We start from the raw sequence: 22,603 nt of genomic DNA, 5'->3' as shown, positions 1-22,603 counted from the left end.
CTTTTTATTTATTTTTTATTATTTTTTTTACCCACAAAGCCTGTGCGTAAAAGCCGCTCGCTGCGCACCGCTTTGCATTAAGGATCAGCGGCACAGCGTGGGACTTTTACAGAAGTATGTGGCCGTGTTCCCGGCTGCTTGGAAAACTTTCTTTTTTTTATTTTTTCCCCGTAGCCGGCGATATTCCACTCAGCTGGGGTTTTTGAAGACAGAGGGAATAAAGAAGTTAAAGTTTTGGCACCACGTGTCCTTAAAAAAAAAGAAAAAAAAAAAACGAAAAGAGAAAAAAGGCAAACAAAGTTATGAGATGGTAGAGCCGATGAGACCTGCCATTTTGAGCACCGAGATCGACCTCTGAAATGAAAAAGCCGTCAAAGCGTCATGTTCTCGCTGATTAAAGCGCGGAAACGGAGCCGTCTTATTTCTGCCTTGACAACAACACCTAGTCCGGGTTGGGAAAAGTCTTCCTCAAAAGTTGCGGTGTGTGCGCGAGCAAATAGCAGCGGGACAGCTCACGAGGCCATATCACATCAGCGAGTGAACAGATCAGATTTGTGTCCTGCCCTGATTTCAGAAAAAAACATTCTCTCTGCAATATCTTCACTCCATGTATAGTAATAAAAAGGTATATATATAAAAAAACAAGCAAAAAACAAACAAAAAACAAAAACACTCTCAACTTTAACAATCTTTAACATATTTTAATAATATATGAAAATAAACGGGCAGTTCCGAATTAATAAAGAATAAATTGAATTATGCGTGGCACCAGGGATGTTTGAGCTCTGTAATCCCATTTAAAGCCCCTGTCACACCAAGCGTCTTGGGTGGGGAGCTGTTATTTTCTCTCCCTTTTTTTTTCTTTCCTGGAAGTAAAACTGACCCCTGACCGGTTTGACCTCGCTTTACCTCCAACCAGCTACCAGCTTTATGAAGACAAATGCAATGGCTCCAAAAACTCCGTCACACTGTTTCCCTAACCTTTCCCCAAGTTATCCCGAGCCCCTCTGCCTCCTTCCATCCCCCATCCGCCCAAAAAAGTTGCTTCCTCCTTGGATTCATTGTGCAGGGAAAATTGAATAAATAGATGGACTGTACGGGCTGGGATGCTGTCATTGTGTAATGGTATGCACAGGGCGGATATTGTGTCTGAAATAGTGTCTGGGCGTAAACCCCTTTTGTCAGTTGCTTTCAGTCCTTTATCGCAGGAGAAATATGAAATGGATGACAGTGCAGAGCTGCCTCAGACCTGTCTGCCCCTTCCCTGCTCCTCTCTCTGGTCCCCTACCAGCTGACATGTTGTCATTCTTTTTAGGTGAAATATTTTAGGAGGAAAAAAAGGCCTTGCTTTGCTTTTCCAAACTGGCCTTTTCGAGGAATTGAAGGTGTTCTCGGTTTAGTTTGGATTTATTAGGCCCACCTGAAAATCTCTGTCTTCACAAATGTGTAAATTGTGTCACTGCACACACACAGAGGAATGTCAGAGGAAAAAAAAACCGGGCATTTAAAATGCTGAACATTGATACATTTTGTTTCTGGATGAAATTTGAAGAGTGAATCGTCTCTCGCGGCAGCAGGGATTTGACGAATCCTCCTGCTGCAACTTTCTGACTGACGGAGCTGGAAATCCGTTCTGCCGACGATCCGGCGTGAGCCGCTTTCCCACCTGTGCCCTGTAACGGTGCTTCTGAGGGTGGTGGAGAGTGTGTGTATGTGTGTGTGTGCGTGTGTTTGGGGAAGGTGGGTGGGGGGTCACAGACCATGACTGACTGCGTTGATAAACATCTCGCCGCTGCAAACGGAGGAGAGAGAGCCAGAGAGAGGAGATGGCATCAGATCAGTTCTCCTTTCAGCAGGCTGTCAGTCAGTCAGTCAGTCAGTCAGTCAGTCAGTCAGTCAGTCAGTCAGTCAGTCAGTCAGCAGGCCGCTCTCCCCTGCTGTCAGAAATCTGCATACTGGCGGGTTAAACAATCACATTTTTATTCTAAGTGTAAAAGAGGTTTCTAAATTGGAACAGCCAACATGCATGCTTAACCATGGCCTGTGATTTGGATTCAAGCATCTGCAAGAGTCTTCCCCCCCACCCATCAGATCTGCAGCCTCGCATCCCCCCCCCCCCCCCCCCCCCCCCCCCTCCATTCTCATGTAATTATGGGGAGAGGGCTCCAGCTGCACAGGCTGCAGGGCCAGGTTTTCCCATCCGCTGGGATCAGGGCAGTGGTGGGCAGGCCGGATCAGGCCAGCTCTGCTGATCAGCCAGCCATTAATTGATATGTGCAGTCATTGTGAAAGCAGCAGCCCTCCAGCCTCGCCCTCATCCCGTTTTTTTTCTTCTTTCTTTTGGTTACCTGCTGGTTTTCAGGGCGCTGGATGGGAATTAAAAAAAAAAAAAAGTTCCACCCTTCATTTCTGATCAGGCTGTGTTCCTTACTGCGCTGGTAGAGTGAAGTGGCCGTGTGTGTGGGTGTGTTCTGTGGTGACTGTGGGAGAGGGGGGGCTTGTAACTCCTTGACCTTGATCTCTAGAGTTTAAGCCAGGGAGGGCAGCATGTTGTCAGGCTCCACATGAAGTTGCCTTGTGAGGATAATAATGACGAGATTTCTCCGGCTAAAAACTCCCAATAAATTTCCCCCCAAAAATAGATTCTTCCTCCAGGTTGAAACGTTTTCAACAGCAGCCAACAGGTTTGGTGCCTCCTGCCTCTGCTCATGCTTAGGATTTCATTTTAGTGAATGAATTTATAGTGAGAGACACAGAGTAGTTACAAGAGTCTCTGCAAAGACAATTATGGATCAAAACTAGATTGAACACATGAGGTTAAAAACAAAAAATCAACAGAAATATCCAACAGTTGGGATGCGGAGGAGCTGAGGGGTCGGGTGGGCCGAGATGGTGAAGCTGAGGCTAATCGCGGACGTCAGTTCCATCTAAGAATAAAGAGTGTGGGGCAGATGAGGCGTTGACAGACTGGGTGCCCTCATGCCAGGGTGCCATCACAACGAGCGTCTGCGTGTCTGGGCAGAGGGAGGAAGCGGGGCTGAGAGGAGAGCGGAGGCAGTTGGTCTTAAGAGGGAGAGCTAAGTATGGAGGAGGTGATTTCTCTTTATCAGAGGACTTGTAGAGAATGTGTGTGTCTGTACATTGTTTCAGTGTGTTGAAGCCCCCAGGTTTCTGCCCAGTGTCCTCTGGCCCTACGTCCCCAGAGGAACTCCTCTGGGGCGCCATGGTTCCCCGATGGTTTGTGTCCTGCTTGGATTCCTTATTCCTAAAAGTTTGCTTCAAACTGTGGATTTAAGGAGGCGCCAGGCGATGTCAGGGCTGTTTTTTTTTTTTTTTCCTCCCGTTGATGCGTCGAGGAGCGCTGTGTTTTCAGCCGTGTCATTTCCACAGACAACAGCTTAACACAAACCGGCAAGCACACATCAATCAGAGGTCTTGAAGCAGAGAATTGTTGCTACTTAGCATTCAGCTGTGCTCTGCAAAGACAGTGGTAAATACCTCCAGCCTTCATGAGATGGAAGTGTGTGCGTGTGTGTGTGTGCGTGTGTGTGTGTGTGTAGAAGGTCCTGTCTATCGCCCCCTTTCACCTAGCATCTCCGACTGCTGGGCTCATGTCATGTCTGCTCTTTAGCTGCGTTGCGCGTTTTCAGATGTGACCTCTGTAAACTTCCAGACCCCGGCTAATGAGGATGTCAAAATATTCGGGGAGGGGGGCCGAAAAGAAAAGAAAAGAACGGGAGGGGAGAGAGGAGAGGTGAAAGTGTGGGAAAGCTGGGGAGAATGTGTGCACCTTTAATTATGATCAAGAGGTTCTCACCAAAGGATGGAGGCGTTTCCCGTTCGCTAGCTCTCATAAATCTGGCCCTGGATCTGCCGTACGGCGAGCCCAACCATTACTGTACACCATTGTAGCGCACATTCAGCTGCTTCCCCAGCACCTCATTTGCATAATTGGATCTTTAATGAAACTTCCCCAGTGGAATGAATAAGAAAATGAATAAATAATAAAATAAATATAATATATATATATATATATATATATATATATATATATATATATATATAAAAACATGACAAAACAAAGCGCACGTTTCCATTGGGATAAGAACGCTCAATCAAAATAATCTGCGGAGCTCTTTTATGAATCTCTCTTGTGATGTGTGTGTGTGTGTATGAAGGGAAAGGTGGTGGTGTGGACTGGAGGTAGGAGAGAGAGAGAGACAGCAGTGTGAACAGAAAGAGGGGAGAAAAAAAAAAAAAGAGTGACCTGCTGTGGCACAGGCGCTCGCGCATCAACGGCAGTGCTACAAATAGGATGAGAAGTGACTGTGAAAGCTGTACATTCCCAGCCAGGTCTCGCGGGTTAAGACTACAATAGCGGGATATTCTGTAGCCCAGGGGGGGATTTCAGCTCCTCTTCTGTCGACACTCATTGCACCAACTTGTTACTCGGGGAAGATGGCTCTTTTGTCGGAGAGACGATTCTGTTCCTGCCTGCCGGAATTCCTCCGCTGCGAATATTTTCACAAAGATGAATTAGCACTGCTCTTCTATTTTATTTGAAGCCCATATATAAGTATATATATATATATATATATATATATATATATATATATATATATATATATATTCAGACAAATTCCTGAAAGTTGTTATTCTTTTTTTGCTCCTCATTTGTGGTCCCAGTGGGACGTCCATAGTTTTCAGTCCATTCTGCCTCAGGGTCCGTAGGGTGAAACCTTCACCTGTGTGTTTTGTTGAATACTAAATGTTCCAGTCCTCGATTTATTTAAAATTACAAATTTTAATCGGCATGGTGCGGTAGAGACTGTTCGGTAAGCTCTCTTTTAGTGATAAGTACCCTTTTACTCCAAAGTGGAGCAGACAATTGTTAATCGAGGACTAATGGTAAATGATGGTGTGTTAGAACGTGTGTCTGAGAGGAAGGGTTTCTCTCTCTGCCTTTTTGTGCGCGCGCGTGTGTGTTTCCACTCCACATCTGTACAAGTGGATCATGTGTCCGAGTGGTTTATAGGTGGTTTGCGGGGCAGGATCTCCTTAGTGAGGTAGTGGAAAGGTGGGCAAGGTTCAAGTAGCTCAGACACTTTGATGGCAGCGCCAGAGAGAACCCTTCACCAGCCTTCTTATCGCTCTTCCCCTTGCGCTCTTTCACTCCTTTTTTTTGCCATCTGTCAGCTCCCACAAGCTTTCCCAATATTAACCCTAATCTTTTCCTACCTGCCTTCAGTTTGTCTTTTTTTATGTCTTCTCTTCTTTTCATTCCTGATCCTGACGTGAATCTTAATTTCAGATTCATAATTAACAATATACAAATGATCGTTTTTGGAAGTTTGTGTTAGAAGAGACATTATTAAGATATATTGCTGCTGTAGTTTAGTTTGGAGCCTGTTTTAACATTATTCTGAGCCACTTCTCTTTCCAACTGCACAAAAAAACAAAATAGTTTTAATCACATTGAACAGGTGATATAGAATTTCAAATGCATTTTTTGTAACTGTCTGACAGTCATCTACCTCTAAGCTTGTTCCACATTGAGTTTGAACCACATATTACATTTTACAAAGAAGTAAACAGGTTAGGTTGCGATAAGATGCTACTACTACATGCTAATTTTACGATTTAAAGTCACCTATTTGGCGGGAAACTGTCCTGTTAATGGAAATAATACAAAGCTGAATGGAAGATGAGGAGTGATGACGAGGCGGTGTGGGGGGAACAACACCCGGCGAGGAGCAAAAGGAGAGCAACAGAGAGGCAGAAAAGGAGAGATGATTTACCTAACAGATTCTGCAGGCTTCCCTCTCAACAAGCGGCTGCCACAGATCCTGCTAGCCTGAATTGATAAATTCACTTTGATAAAAGTCACTGAAATGCCGGCCTGTCTGCGCACCTCCATTAAGCGCCGGTACATTTGTCACAACCACTGGAAGTCAAGCGAAGGGTTTTAATGTCACATCGGGCTGAATTAAAGACTCAATCGAAAGCTGTGAAAGGTTTACGTTTTCATTCCAAGTGACAGTGGTGGCGCTGCAGCTGCGGCTGCTGTGAAGGATTCCTCAGCTCCGCTTGATCAAGGCAGTCATTTTACATTTTCTATTTTTCTGTTGGGAAATTTAGGATTATTTGCCACTCGGTTTAGCCTGGCTGCTCATTTTGTATATTATGACTTTGAGCAAAGGCGGGTGCATGTCTCTCTCTATTTGTGTGTGTGTGTGGAGGGGAGCTGGGTTGTTCATTTCATGTTTGGCATTATTTTTGTAATTTATTATTATTAATATTAATCAAGAAAAATTAAATCTGTGCCGCATTAATCATCAACCCTGCCTTAATATAGCAAACCAAGGGAGCGTTTTCTTTTTTTTGTTTGTTTTTAAAAAAAGGCTGCATTTAAAAACACAGCTTTCCCCCCTGAGAAGTCCTTTAATACCACATTACTGTTTCCCATTTATGCAAAAGTAAATAAGTAAACCCAAAAGGCAAATGAGCATTCCAGGCATTAAACACACAGCCTTCTGTAAACGACTGGCGCAGCCTCGACCACATCTCCAAGGCAAAGCTGCTGTGAGACCCACGACTGCTACTGTGCCTTTTTTTTTTAGATAGGAAAAAGGTAAATACATGTCTTCTTGTTTAACTTTGCGTCTATTTTAGGACAGCGCATTCACCATTCAAAAGCAAGTTTCTCTTCATGGTTTTCATTTCACGGAGCTTCAGGGACTGGGAGAGAACGCGGGACCTCCTTTAAACTTCAGGGAAAAGATCAGGGAGAGTTCATTCCTCGGCTTTATCAACACGTCTGTCCTCTGTAAAAAAATAAAAAAATAAAAATCTTCCTACAACACATTTAAGCATAACAGCAAAACAAGCAAAACAAAATGGTGAAGTTGGACCTGCTCCAGTCCTGGAATGTACAAACAAGCCCTCATGACTGCTGACTAAAGCTGGAGCAGAGAAATACTTCCGTTACTCATACCTGCCACACACACGACCACTCACCCAAACAACTTAGTTACTTTGGAAGTTAATGGGGGGGAAGAAAACTTTAAAGTATTTCAATATCTCTTACATACCAGCAGGTGTTTTTTTTTGTGTATTTAGTAGACTGTTTAATTCAATCATAAATCAACAAAAGAAAACTCCCATCATGTTCCATTAGCTACCAAAAATATCATCAAGACTGAGTGTTTGTGTCCAGACAGAAACAGGACTGGTGTTAAAACCGTGTGTTAGCGGGGGGCAAGCCTTCCTCAGCTTGTGAAGTTGATGCCTCCTGGTGTTTTATTTAATCAAGTAAAACACACTTTACATGCGTGTGTGTGTGTGTGTGTGGTACACGTGTGTGTGTGCAGTTGTGTGACGGCGTTTTGCTCTCCAGGAGCCGTCGGTCTTTCATGAACTACTTTAAAAAGTCTTGTTCAAGGTGGGGAACCTAATAAAATTTATCTATTATTTATCTGCGTTAGCGCTGGCGTTGGATTTGAAAAGAGAGCGCTCTAATGCGAGAGAATTCCCTCGGTGGCGCGCTCTTTTCTTTTAATGCCTCTCTTTAGTCATAAGACGAGCTCCCACTTCTGTGGTAAAAGAAACCTAATTGATCTCGGCCAATTTCAGTTTTCTCAAATCGTCTTTTTCTCCTTTGCATCTTCAAATGGCTCACCTCCTCCAGCCCTCTCCTCCTCCTCCCACCGCTCCCGCTTATCTTCCTCTTTGTCTTTTGCTGCTTAGTCTGTGGCATTTTTGTCAGCGTTATTATTTCAGATCATGTGCTCAAGTTGTTTTCCTCACCTCAGAGCTGAGTTTTTTTTTTTTTTTTTAATAGCTTTTCTTGTTGTACTCGCACACGTTTAAACATCTGCAGGCAGATCTGCCTGCTTTTAAATGTTGCTCTTGATCATTCTGTCCCGGTTCGGCCCGGGACCACAGTGGTGTTTTTTTGTTTTAAAATGTCTTCTGTGTATCCTTATATGACGTAATAATATTTTTATTAATTTGCTCACAATGCATAGCTGCTTTTAATCAGGGACAATCAGGGCCTCTTAAATCCTGTATGAGATTTCAAAACAATCCCAGGAGTTGTTTATTTCTTGGTTTATAACATGGTGAATACATACATTAATAATTAATAGCAGACAGATAGAGTTACAATTGGCAGATGTGTTTATCTTGGAGCCAAATTTGGCTGAAAAACCTTTGAAAAGATGAGCGCACCTTTTGTTTAAACAAGGTGTGGGTAAGATTTCAAAGTAAAAGGTGAAAAACTGTCCCAGATTGAAAAAAGGTGTCCGACCTCAAAATATGTTTGTGGTTAAAAGAAAATATGAACTGCATCAAATGGGTCACCAAAAAACCCCCCTAATTTACAACTATTTTGTTTTGAATTAGTTTTAGATCAGACGTAGCAGCTAAATAAAATCCAGTTGTCAGTGTAGTTCTTTTGGTTTTTTTGTGGCGTGCCGCAAGGTTCTGTGATAGGTCCTAACATTTTGGTAATATGCAAAATAAGAAGAAAAGATCTTAAAGAAACTTTAATGAGTGACTAATTCTCAGAGCATTTTTAACTTCAAAGCTGAGGAAAATATTCTAACAGTCACGCTGGAAATCTACAGTTAACTCTCATACCCTCTAATGCTTTCCAGATTGACTTTATTTTCAAATGCCTTTTTTTTCCAGTGAGGATTTGGTTTATTATTTTAAACAACAGAATACATTTTCATTCCAGTGTTGCTCCTTTTTTCAGTCGCTGAAAGCCCGATCTATGACATCGTATCATGCTTTCTCGCCTCACCCTGTCTTTAAGTAATTAAGCTAGGTCTTCCACATTTACAGAAAGAACTACAACTCATATCCCCCCCATTCAGCCCATAATATGCCCACCCACCAGCAAGACAATCTCATGACAGAACTGCTTCAGATTGCAGATAGAGGTCTGCTCTACAGTTCTGAAGTTGAGCTCAGGTTTGTTTCTCTCTCTCCCTCTTGTAGCCTCCATCTCTCTGATTGCCGATCAGCCCCCGAGGGCTTCGAGGCGCTCCTTCTAGATCCCTGTGATTACAGTAAATGCCCCCCCATCTCAACCCTCACCCCAGCCCCCCTTTTTTAACCAGAGATCAGAATTGGCTTGCAGGGCAGGAGTGGGAGACCTGAGGAGGGCAAGGTGAAGAGTTTGGGACACCACTGAGACTGAGGAGGCTCAAAATGATCAAAGATAAAGTGCAAAAGAGCAGAAGTGGAACCGAAACATGACTTAAATTATTGTTCCTTTAGACTTTGACAGTTGGCTTCTGCAGATAGATTTGGAGTTGAATAGAAAATTTTAATTCTAATATTACTTAATGTCCTCATGCAAAATAAAATCGGCATGAAAGCAGTAACTGTGCTAAAAATCAACAAATGCCACATGTAGATATTTAGTTTCTTATAAAGGATTTTTTTTTCAAACTTCTTTTTTTATTGGGTTTAGGATATGACAGAGGAGTTTTAGTTTGCACAAGTTAACACTGAATTTCATTTCAACATTTTCACTGTTTACCACCTAAACATTTTAAACTAAATTCACATCCACAACATGAAATTGTTCAATTTCTGTTATAATTTTTTAATAAAGTAAAAAGTTGATTATGCCAATTCACTGCCTTTTGCAAGCTTATTTAAACCTGTTCAGTTTCCCACCAATCCTTTTGATAAATGACAATATGGTTGTGAAAAATCTTAATGAGTCTGCTTTTATTTGTAATTATTTACAAATGTTCCTTTATAAAAGCAAAATGACTGTTTCAGGACATCAGCTGGTAAAATCTAAATGCAACTAAGGGAAAGAAAGTATCTGCGGGAATGCTATCAATACTTGGTCATATGTCAGGTTGTAAGAAAACTTTTGAAAAAATGAAATGGCAAACTTGATGACTAGAAGATACAAAAAATATATATTTATATGTAAATGGCAAACGTAGAAATTTGCTTTCAATTTTATTTCATGATTTATTGCTTGTTTTGTTACATGGCTGGCGGGGTGGTATTATGCAAAGTTGACTTTTTTGAGCTCCGTATTATGTTATAATGATATTCCTTCATCAAAAACATACCTGGAGTTTTGCTTTGATTCTTTCATGCATGTTAGAGGAATCCTTGAATCTCTCCTGGCAACCATTCAGGGGTGCCTAAGCGCCATTTCCCTCGTCCCTAGGCGAGCCCCACCCCCCGTGCCTACAACACAGCCCCTCCAGACTAGCAGCAGCAGCAAATAGCAAGCAAAAACCTGGTGTATCTGTGTGTCTGCTGTGCTAATCCTACAAAATGCAATGCTTCCAAGGTCAGTCATAGATGGCATCAGTGGATGGCATGAAGAGGTGTTGTTGGTGTGACTTGCTGAAGTGTGAGTGTCTGAAAGGAGAGGAGTATCTTAAAGAGACAGAGGCCACTATCAAGGTGTCAGATGATGATGCAAAGTCAAATGTCTTTTAAGTTTTTGATATGTACAGATTTGTCCAGATAATTGATGATAACAGTTACTTGATTGTGCTATAAAATGGCACTATATGCCTGGAAAATACATAATTCTGCCTCTTTAAATACTACAGGTGCATCAAATAATTCTATATGAACGACTTTACAAACTAAGGGAATTCTGTAGTTTTTCAATTGGAAGTAGCATATTTGGTTGTTTATAGCCAATGAAAGAAAATCGAAAAAAAAAAAATCATAAACTGAAGCTAAATATGTATAAATAATAATATGTATCCAGAATAAAAAGAGTTAAGAAAGGAAGCATAGATACATTTAGACACTCCAGAGGACCCTGGGGCGTTGCCCATGGTGAAAAAGGGCAGGTGGCCCAACTTGACCAAGTTTTCTGTTGCTGTTATTTATTTGCTGAGAGTTTCAGCATTTTATCCTGCTCCAGAATTGAAAGGATTTCCTTCAGTTTTATTGGGTAAGGGGGAAAGGGGTGACAGAACCGCCTCTGGGACTGAAAATGAAACTTCATTTCTTTTGGTAGACTGACCTACATCAGGATCAGTTTTATTGGCCAAGACTGTGTCCACAAACAAGGAATTTGCCTTGGGTTTTACATTACCGTTGTTCTCTAACCGCTCAGCCACATTAAAACGAGGCCAACGTTTTTCTTTTAAGTGGCAATTTGCCTTCCAAACCTGCTCCCACCCCCCAGACAAAAAGTATATCATAATTGCTGGTGGACAGGTCTGCCGATAGTGTGCTTAGCAGCCATGTGTCAGTGTCAGCCCTCAGGTGCTGGTGTCGTCCTCTCCTTGGAAGATGTGTGCTTTCCCACGGTTTGCTGTCGTTCCGACTACAGCGTGTACCACTACCTGCGTGTGTGTGTGTGTGTCTCAGTTCATGTTGGGAGGAAGGGGGCAGCTGGGGAAGGGGGTGTGGTGTGTGTGCATGTGGGGGGTGTTTGATTCAGCCGTTACTTGTGTTCATGTGGAGCCCGGCAGAGGTCAGTCTCCTCCTCAACACCCCTTTTTCATCTAATTTCTGAGGCTGCGGGCGACCGCTTGCCGCGCTTTTGTTGCCAGAGGTAATCTGTGAAGTGATCTTAATTATGGAGGTTCGGCCTGTCCCCCCCGCGCTCCGCCACGCACACACACCTCCTCATCCCCCTCTCTTCTCTCTCTCTCTTTCTCTCTCTCTCTTCCTCTCTGTACACACTTTTAATCAAACAGCATAGTTAGCTGGTAATGAGGGCGAGGGGAGCACGTGCGCTTCTGCTTACACATGCTGCGAGGCTTCGAGGAGGAGGAGAAAGACAAGGATGAAAGGAGTGAGGAAGGAAGGGAACCGTCGAGAGCAGATGATGTGCAGTTTCCATGACAGGTTTGTCAAGAAATTTTTGTGCTCATATTGAATGAAAAATAAAGCGGGCCTAAAGCTTTTAGAGAACAAAAATAGGGATTTACATCAACTATAAGGACGGTAAAATCTGAAAAGTTGCAACTATTTATAACAGACACCTCTACAGGTAGTCTGTTCTCCCTCACACACACACCTGTGCTGGTAGTTGTTTCCAGGTCACAGCCAGGTCAGGAGTGTAAACGTAATGACTCGCGCTTCGATGTGCTTGTGACTTGCATCACCACATTAGTGTTGCTGGAAGTGAAAGACCTCATGACCTCAACAACCCTGAAATGTTCCAGATGTGGGACATCCGTCAGGTTTTTGGAGTCCTCCTATGAGGCTGAACCAGCAGCTAACAGCCACCAAGCCCAGTAATGCAGGCCAGAGTGGTTTAGCCACCTTAACAGAATGAACTAGTTCACTTGGGTTATAGAACTGAAGTAAATTAATTCCACTGTTGTGCAATTTGGTAGGACACTGTGAGTTCCTAGAGAGAATCTACACATTCACAGGGAGAACATGCAAACCGGAGGGAAAATTTTAAACCCAAATATTGTCTTATTAGGGAACAGAGCAAATCCTGTGCTCTTGTGTCACTTCAAACTAAAAACTTTAGAAACATGTATGTATGACGTATGAGGAGCTTTCACATCTGCCAGGTTTTCTGCTGCAGTCTAAGAACGCATTCACACCAGCTGTGTTTAGTCCACTTTAATTAAACTCCAGGCCATTGGACTAAAATGTCAGGTTCGTTTGAGGAGGTGTGAATGCGTAATCAAACTTTGATGTGGAACAAAAAATTTAATTTTGGGCCTCCTTCAAACCTCAGTCTGGGTTTAGCATAGTGAAGTGTGGTGGGGTTCGAATGAATATGTGAACGCCACGCGGATCAAAAACTGCTCTAAAAACAGGAAGCAAACTACTGTGCAGGGCATTCTGGGTAAATATAACCAAAACAAATAAACGTGTGCTAGCGGGAGAAATGGCTCGTGGTCTTTAAAAACGAAAAAGAAATCCTCCAACCGCTAAAATCCGACGCCACACTTGCTTTGTTCACGTTTGGTGAAGATGGAAGTTGTGCTCAGCATCTTCTTCAGAGGTTTTCATATTGTTTCCTTCAGTGGTTGTTCATGCAGCGCCGCCAAAGGCAAAGGGAGGAACGGGTTCTTCAAAGGGTTGACACAGCGTAGTCTGAAAGAGAACCACATCAGCTGAAAATGGAACAACTGTTGCAACCTTGGTCCCCAATCGAACCGAGTCTAATGGACTATCAGGAGTGAAAACAACCTGAGGGTGTGTGCTTGGATGTGTGAATAGTGCTAATTCCTTCAGGGTCAAGAGGAGGGGCCGGGGTTAAATGTGCCTGACAGGAGAGGTCAACAGTGATTAGCTTCCCTCTGAACTAATGGCTGGATGCTGAGGAAGCAACAGGAAGCACAGGAGAGACGGAGCAGAGAGGTGGACCTGCACTTGGGTTACAAGTTTGATGAAATGACTTTGTGCCACTGCTGTGAATAGTGCTGCCCCCCTTCCCCCAATCTCCTCCTTCAATCCCCTCCTTTCCTCGTGTCGCTACATTATTAAAGGTTGCCTCGGTGCTTAAGTTAGGCAAAGCAGATGGCCCTTTTCATAAATCATACTTTTAAGACGATTATAGGCATTGCCACCCTCTGTTCTTCCTTCGTTCATGGAGTTTATTTTATTTCTTTACAACACAAAGATAACATCAGTGTGGACTAGAACACTTCAGTTCGAACCTTGAGATCCACAACAAAACAAAAAAGCAAAAAAAAGAAAACAAGAAAAGAAAAAAGAAGGAAAGAGATAAGATTCAGCACCATATCGTCAGCCTCCCCTGACTTGTTCTGTTCTGAGCTTGGCACAAACTTATTCAAAACAGGATGTTAAATATATAGCATTGGCAGGGGCTGGGGGGAAAGGAGGCAGGAGACGAGTGATCATGGGGATGTGTGTGCATATGCACGCTGGATTATGTCTTTGCTGTTGCACTATTCCTTGATGTATGCACCATGTCAGGCAGTCATTGTCTCCTGGGTAAAGAATGATAGTTCAAATACCTAGCATCTCTCCCCTGGTGCTCCAAATGCTTTGCCTTTGAAGTTTTTATAATCCATCTGTCATCTTCGAGAAGGGAGGGCACATGTTCCGTACCGCTCAATTACCAAATTCTCTTTTTGCCAACTGCAATGAAACAGGAGGCAAATAACATGGGTGACCCTAAAAAAAAAAAAAAAAAAGCAGTGGTGTGTGGAGGTGAATAGAAAGAGAGAAAGAGGAATTGCCCGAAATCCTGCGTTGCTGACTTTCTCACGCACTTGATTGTGTCCCCTCGCTGCCTCTCATAACAGGAGAACAAAGCCTGTTTGTTGTGGGTGGAATGCCTAAAATGCTTCCTACTGTTACAATTATGAAGCATTTGATTGAATGTGTATTGTTGCAAGGGCTTGGTGATTTTGATCATTTTTTTAAGTGCCTTGGATTGTTATTCTGCTTCCCTGCAAGAAATAATAACCAGTCACCTAATCAAATTCCATTTGATATAAACATTTCATTTGTTTTAATAGCTGGTCAATGCCTTGCATAGTTATGAAGGAACAGAAATGTGTGTTTTGATTATAAATATTCATCACGGCGGCTTACAGACGAACGCTGAATGGGGGCTTTTGTCAGAAGCTTGGTGGAGTATCTAATGAAGTTTGTTGCAGTTCTTGGTGTTAAAATCGTCTTTAATTGGTGAACGCTTTGTTGTGCATCACTTTAAAAGTGCCACCGAGCGACCAGAAGAACTTCAGACGGCTGCCGGAAAAATAACAACAGCGGCAGCTGCAAATTACGGCTCCGAAACATATTTCATTTACATACACCGCAGGCGCCTTTATAAGGCTTCTACCTTCCTTAATTCTTTTTCACATTTAACACTCGATGCAAAACAATCAAGGCTTCAGATCTCTGTGTCTGCATCCTCGTTTACATCGAAGCCCCCCTCCCCCCACCACCATCCTAAAGCATCCTCCATGGGAAGGAGATGAAAAGATTGCTTTGGAAAACTCAAAAGGAAACTTGACATTCTTTTGTTGTTTCTGAAACTTCCAATATTCCACTGTAATTGTTTCACGCAAGTAATATATATACTGTATATACAATACATACAGTATATATATATATATATATATATATATATATATATATATATATATATATATATTTATTTATTTTTTTCATTTTAAGGGGGGAAATAATGGGGGGAGATGAAGAACATGTCGGCTCCTTTCTTCCTGAATAAAAGGCAGCAGAACCCATCTGGTTGGGTGATCCACTGCTGGCCCTCTCGCACTCATCGCTGAAATAATACTCCCTCTAATGACTCCCGCATATTCTGAAATCTCCCTTTTGAAATTGGTCTTGGCAGATTATTTGCAGGTACTTGAGTTGCATCTGTTTGCAATTTTGCAAATGTGGTAGATTTTAATGCCAGGCAGGGGCAGGGGCGGCGAGCGGAGAAGAGGCTATTTTAATCTTGGGGATAAGACTGCCGGTCTGCACGGACGTGTTCAGGTAGTGGTCTGCATCAGACTTCAGTACGCTTATATGCACTATTACTTCCTTTATCCATAATTTGGAGCTGCTATCCGCGGTGGATAGCTCTGTGGATTTTCAGTGTGGTTCATTGTGTCGCAGCGCTGAGTTTCAGTTTAAGCATATTTTGCATTCTCCTTAAGAAAATAATCCAGAGTGATAAAATCTCTTCTCAGTGTCATTTTGTTTAATGAATACTTGCAATTCTAAAACTTTGAGATCCTCGGGTGTCTGGGAAGTTTGTCCCTGATTTATATGGCACTGATTAGCGCAGCTAAAGCAAAGCTGAAATGATTGTGACTTCAGTCCCTATTATTTCTACCATGTGGTGAGCAGCTGACCAGCTTAAGCCTGCCCCCCTCTCCCACTGCTTGGCCTCCCTCCTCCCCCCTTTTAAAACTGTAATAAGGTGCCCTATTGTCCTATAGCAGGGAGTAACAGGGGCCACCGCCGAGCCCACCCACCTGACTGTAATTTCATAGGTGGTTACAATTACATTAATTACATATTTCATCAACACTGTTTATCCAGCCGCACGGTAAATGAAGAGGCCAAACTTTTCTTTTGTTTTTGCCCCCCCATCCTCACTCTGTCGTCCGTTCTTTCTCTCTTTTTTCAGTATATAGAAAGTTAGGATGGGGCGAGGGTAGGCGGGGGTGTGTGTGGGCGTGGGCGGGGGTGTGTGTGTATGTGTGTATGGTGGGGGGTTACTAGAGGAGGAATTAGGCTGAAAGTGTATGCCTTGCAACTTTTCCCCTCCCCGTTGAAAATGTTTATTTGAACAGTAAGCTCATGATTTGAATATTTGTAATCCATGCTTAAATTTACAGGCCAGATGAACTTTTTGGCACAGAATGGCAACCATAAGTAGGATTTTGAGAAAAGCTTTACAAAATTTTAAGCCATGTGCAAGGCTTATATAATTTAGAAGGGGGGAAATATGCGCAAATAACACAGCCTAAATCTTATTTACTTTACACATGCAGGAAATGGACTCAAATAAAATCAGATCTATATCTATATTTATCATTATATGTACACAGCTCCACTGTACTGCACATATACTGTATATACTGTATATATACATATATATATATATATACAGTATATATATATGTGTGTGTGTGTGTGTGGGTGTGGGCGTGCGTATGTGTGTGTATACAGTCATTCAATAAATTAGAATATACGTCCCAATTAGAGCCGTTTTAAGCGTGTGTTTTCAAATTCATGTATTTCTGTTTTTAAATATACTTTTATTAGTCTAATGAAATATTCTCATTTTAAAAGTCATGTTTTTATCAGCTGTAAGTGGAAAATCATCAAAATTTACAGAAATAAAGGCTGTCAAACATCCGTCTGTGTGTAATTCACCTATATAATGTTTTTCATTTAGTGATAAAGTTCCTAAAATAAGTGAGCTTTTTGATAATGTTCCACTATGTTGAATGGGTCTGTGTATGTCTATATACTTGCATACATACACAATACATTGCTATGATGATCCAAGGCTGCCATGCTGTGATGTATCACTGTATTTAAAACAATATGCACAGTAGGATCTGTTTTATGTTATTTATTTAGGAAAGAAAGCAGCAGTTTCTCTACTTTTAAATAATACTTTTAACCTACATTTACAAGTAAATATGCTTCTTCCTCAATGTGTCTGTTGTTGTTCCGTTCCTTATGAATCAACAATAGTTTAATAACTGATATTACCTGCGCTCTTGTACGCGCTGCTAAACATGCATGATTGGCAGCGCTAAGACCCTTCCCCAGGTTCTGATTGGTTGTTTCTGACTGAGTGGTTTTTCTGCAGATGGCAGTAGAATCATAGGGAGAACACAGAGGAGCTTACTTACCTGTCTCATATTATGATGTCATATCCTGGTGACAGCTTCAGCGAATATGTAAAAAAACATATATATATATATTTTTAGTGAGTCGCATACTGAAGCTTTATTAAGCGCATCACATCCTTCAGCGCTCCAGGTGGGAGTGGGAGGTGATTTTGTGACTTAATTTTTTTAAACAGCTGAATTTCTTTGTAAGAATAAAAAGGTGTTTATTTTCCAGCTGACAAGCAGTGTGCAGTGTGTGTCCATGCAGGAGAAGGGTAGAGGAAATAAGACAATTTCAATATCTAGAATAATATTTTACCGTTCAGGTAATGTCGTAGGAACTAGCTGCTTTTCTGAAATCACTTTTTTACTTTGTTGTTGGGACGCACTGGAAGCTGCCACAGGGATCATCTCCATGTACTCCATGTATCCGAGCATATGAACTGACTATTGAGTTCTGCTGCTGGGAAGCCACCCACATGCCAGCTGGGAGGTGGATGTCAGAGTCGGAGAGGCAGAGGGAGAGGTCAGTGAGGCAAGCAGACGAAAAAGGAAGACTTTTTTTTAAATGATGCTAATCAGTCCAAAGGGGCCTGGCCCTCTCTCCCTCATCAGGCTGCTGTAATTCAGATGTGCCGAGACCCTGGAATTAAATGTGTCAATGTGAGGCGCGTGCACACACACGTGTGTGTGCATCTGCGTCTGCCTGTATCTATTCGCCTTGAATCTATTTCTGCCCGTGTGTGCGCTCGTGCACAAGGGGTGTTTAGGGGTTAAGTAGAACCAAATTAGTCGGTAGGAGAACTAACAGCAGCACTGGCTTTCTGTGTGGCTACATCTTGGTGAATGTCAAGATGATTTAGCGGCTCTTCTGCGCGCCGTCTGCCTCTGAGCACCAGCCCTCCAATCACGGCTTTAGGCTGTCTGTTTTGTGGCCCTCCATGCAACAAATGAATAATAAATGTGAAACTAGGCACCACAATCGCAAGAGGTTATAGCTTTAAGTTTGGGGACAATGAAACAGTCTGTTAAATGTAAATGTCGGTAAAAGCTTAGTTTAGGTTAAAAGAAAATCCATAGATTTGGCTGCACAGTGCCATTTCTTAAACTTTCCTGTGAGAAATAAATGTGTGGTTTCTGTTCCACAGATTTTCTGTACTATAAAGATTTTAGTTGTGTCTGATTTAAACAGCATTCTCTCTGGCCATCCTGCCAAAAGTCTGTCATTCTTCCTAGTAAAAGCAAGGGTGATGTTACACTCTTTGTAAGAAATTTGCTTTAATTTAGTACTTTAAGCTATTTTTAATATCGTATGTTATCATTTGTACGGTTAGCACAGTAAACCTTCCAAACGTGTCAGTCTCCATGTGTCGTCACTATTTCATGTAGACCTTTGCCTTGCCTCTGAGTTTTCCAAAAGGCTGCCAGTGTCTCTAACCCTGCATATTCCATTACACTGACAGTTCAGAAGAACACCACAGTGCTCTGTGCACAGCTTTGGTGTTTTAAGCTGATATTTCCTGTTCTATCCAGAAATCTGCTCCAGGTTGTTTAGCTAATATGAAAGATCGTGTTAGTTGGATATAATGTTGACATCCTGTGGCGGACGATTTTATCGTAAAAATCTGGTTTGAAATGACCAAATCTGCAGAGGAACAATACCGACATCACTGGTAAAAAATACTATTCTTTTTTAAACAGCTTTGACTTTTGTGTTTATGCTAATCAAAAGCAGCTTGAGCCTTCTTCCTACAGTAACAACTTCCACAACGAAGAGTGTTATTGTTGTTTTTTTGAAAAAGGAAAATATTTTTGAAGGTTTTTTATTAGTAATGTGATAATTCCAGTTGCTAGACCTATTTCTAGTTCAACTGATTGGCTTTCTGCCTATCTTAGGAGGTTTTGCACTCTTGCTCCAATATTCAGAAAAAAACCCTGACAGAGTAGCCTCCAAATCTAAACCAACCTTAACCCTGATGTGGAAATATGTTTGTCCTGTGTGTCTCTGTGTTGGGGCAGTGACCTGTCCAGGGTGGGCCTGCTGGGAAAGGTGATGACCCCACCATTATACAGGCTAAAGCAGACTCAGTAAATGACGGGATGGAAAGCCAACAATGAAAGCATAGAGCTTTGGCGTAGGCAGCATAAGATCAATGCTGACCAGCTCTTCTAAGTGGTGTTTGTTGTTTCTATAATCAAGCAGTTTTGAATAATAACTTGGTGAAATGCATTTAGGGAGAATTAGATCAAAATGAAAGTAGTGCATGAGCCTAAAGCATTAATTGAAGGTTTGATGAGTGTGTCCAGTGAGCTGGCAGCTTTATGTTTCCACCAAGAGTGCATGTTCACTCTTTACACATATTTTGTGTGTGTCTGTGTGTGTGCAGAGCGAGTTATAGTGGTGTTAAGGGAAGCTCGAGCTCTGTGTGTGTGGGTGTGTGTGTAGGGGTGTGCAGGGGTGTACAGGGTCTCCAGTTGGGCTAAAAGCAGAATCACAGCTCAGCCGCTGCAGCCGCTGCCCCTTATAGTCCTTGGCAGTTAGTGGTATGAAAAAGCCTTCTCTTTGAGGGCATTATATAGATTGATGTGCTCTTCCTGGAGCATACACACCCCTACACACACACACACACACACCTCAGCATCCTGAGAACCTGACTGTGTTTGATAGTGTGTGCTCAGAGCACAGCCAGATGTGTAAAGTAGTACTGGATCTTCAGGGTTTAAACTCCGTGGATGAGCGTGCGCGGGCGTGCCTGCTACAGATTGCACACGTGTGCGTGTGTGTGCTTGTGGAACATGAGAAGGGACAGGTCATAGTGGAGAGAGCAGAAATGCATGTGGAGGGTTCTCTTAGTAAGCACTGAGAAGCATTCACATTCACATGGTGGATTTTTGAATGATTTTGATTTAAGATGGGAAAGCTGTTCTCTGATGCAAGAAATTCAGCAGAGAGTCACACGTTTGTGCTACATTTCTGAGTAATGAGAGCACAGGAGGGATTTTACCCATAGCTCCATGGCTGCATTACCTGCTCAGTTCACATCCAACCAAGAAATGCAGCTATTAGACATTAACATTATTAATATTGCAGCTATTAAACGGTCTAACATTAGAGTGTTGCCTTGCTTCATTTAACCGTGAGTAAGTGCACAATAAATGGACTGGAAAAAAAATGGGTGACAGCGTTTAATTCCTAAGTATCCCAGTGTATCAAGCTAACCACCTTTTAGTCCCTCGCAAAAGCATTTATACCTCTGGTTTTCTTTTTTTTTAAATTTTTTGTCACCTTATAACCACAGATTTTAATATATTGTTTGGGAAATGTAATTGTAAAACAATCTAATATGGTACATAATTGTGAAGTTTAAGGAAAATGATGGGGCAAAGGGTGAACAGAAAATGGATGGATGGATGGATGGATATTGTTTTGAGAATAAAAAAATGGAAAGTGATATGCACATGTATTGTGTCGCCTAAGTTAATATGAGAACCACATTTTTCTGTTATTATTACCTGCAGGTCTTGTGGAGTATGTCTGTAGTTTTGCACATCTAAGGATTGCAGTGTAGTTCAAGCTCAGTCATTATATGTTCAAAGCAAATCCTGCAGACTCTAATTTGGAAAATAGCCAAACTTTAACTAGGCCATTCCAACATTTGAACCTGCTTTGGTCTACATTGCAGCACTGATTGGATGTTTAGGTTCACAAATCTGTCACCCTAAATCATTTTTTTCCAGAATTGCCCTGTGTTAAGTGCCAACAGCGCTCTTGTCTTTGCTGAAGAAAAGCTTTCCCACAGCATGATGCAGCCAGTACCATGTTTAATGAGTGTTTGTTCACAGTTTCCTGTGGAGACGCCACAGGTTTAACTTTGGTTTTACTTGTCACAGTTACACATTTGCCACTAAATGACTTAGATTTAAACAGGAATTCTTGTGGCTTTCTTTCAACTCTGTTGTTTTATGGTCACTCTTCCATAAAGGTCATATTTGTAAAGTGTACAAATGGAAATAATGATTTCTGAAAGAAACCCTCAGAGGCTTTCACAAAACAACTGAATTTATGCTGAGATTACATTAAACTTTTGAAGGAAATTGGTTGCGTTTGTTTTTTATTTAGGATATTGCAGTCAAGGTGGATGTATACATGTTTGCACATTTTTATTTCTAGTAAAATTTTAAATGAAGATGTGTTATTTTCACAAGATTTCACAGTTATGCACAACCTTTCATTTGATTCTCAAATTAAATTCAAATAAAATGCGTTGAAGCTTGAATAAAGTAGACTGTACTCTCATGAAGGTTTGATTATCGTTAGATTAGGTCAGGTGAGGTTAGAGTTTGGAGTTGGCAGGAAGTTGAAAGACACCTGTGGTCTAGCAAGGGGGATCCTCCAGCAATGACTTAGTCCCATTGTTTCCTCCCTTGGCTGAAGCAGCTCCTACCCAAGTGTGATCAGGGTGTAGCAGAGCTGATATACAATATCACAGCAAATACACACAGATGTCATGGCTGGTGGAAGTAAAGGCAAATGGAAAAGTACAGCGCGGTTCCAGCTGACGCTAAAGCCAAAAACGAGGATGGGTAAACAGCACACTTAAACATTTCGGCACCCGTTTCATTTTTATTTTGATTCCTTTGCTTCTTTTAAATGCAGCGATTTATCTCAACCCAAATCTTTCTGCTTTTCTCATTTTAGCGAGCCCATTTAGATATTAACCGACTCAGTGCTGAATAGACCCGGCTGTAGTTTTGCGCATTGGCTGGCATGTTTAGAGGGTTAGCCTTAGAGATGTCGCTTTGTTTAACATCAAATATTTTTACTGCTTATAAATGTACATATGCGGTTCCATAGACTCAATATGTGCCTGCGTGTTCATGCACTCGTCAGCTTTTGTCTCCAACCAAGTGGTGGTCCAAACAACCTACTTTTGTCTGACAGCGGCATCAAGACACGGAGGTGCACATATGCAGAAAGCTATTTGGAAAGGCCTCCTCGTAGCTGTCAGCTTTTATTATGCACCGAGGTGTCATGTTTGTTAGGAAGCTGAGTGCAGATGGCAGAGTGGAAGAAATGGATCACTAATTTTAACAATGATTAATGAACAGAGATGGAAAATGAATTACATCGGACTATTGGAGGCAAGGAATATTTTCTCTGAAAATGTTAACTTCGGCTGCCAGGCAGCCGGCCGTGTTGTGGGAGTAGATTGAGGAGGGGGAAGGAATGTGTGTGTGCGTGTGTGTGTGTGTGAGCACTAAGGTGCAATTTTTCCCTCGCATCTTTTGTA

The 22,603-nt window shown here is 42.0% G+C and overlaps 1 protein-coding gene across 5 annotated transcripts in view; it reads left to right on the top strand.

The window, feature by feature from the left end:
- Nucleotides 1-22,603, top strand: part of znf536 (zinc finger protein 536) — a 231,968-nt gene that overhangs the window by 1,640 nt on the left and 207,725 nt on the right. The window lies entirely within an intron of this gene.

This window comes from Xiphophorus hellerii, chromosome 4 (genome assembly GCF_003331165.1).
Source record: "Xiphophorus hellerii strain 12219 chromosome 4, Xiphophorus_hellerii-4.1, whole genome shotgun sequence".
Taxonomy (NCBI): Eukaryota; Metazoa; Chordata; class Actinopteri; order Cyprinodontiformes; family Poeciliidae; genus Xiphophorus; species Xiphophorus hellerii.
Note: the sequence above shows the minus strand (reverse complement) of the source record. Positions and strands in the feature narration are given on the sequence as shown.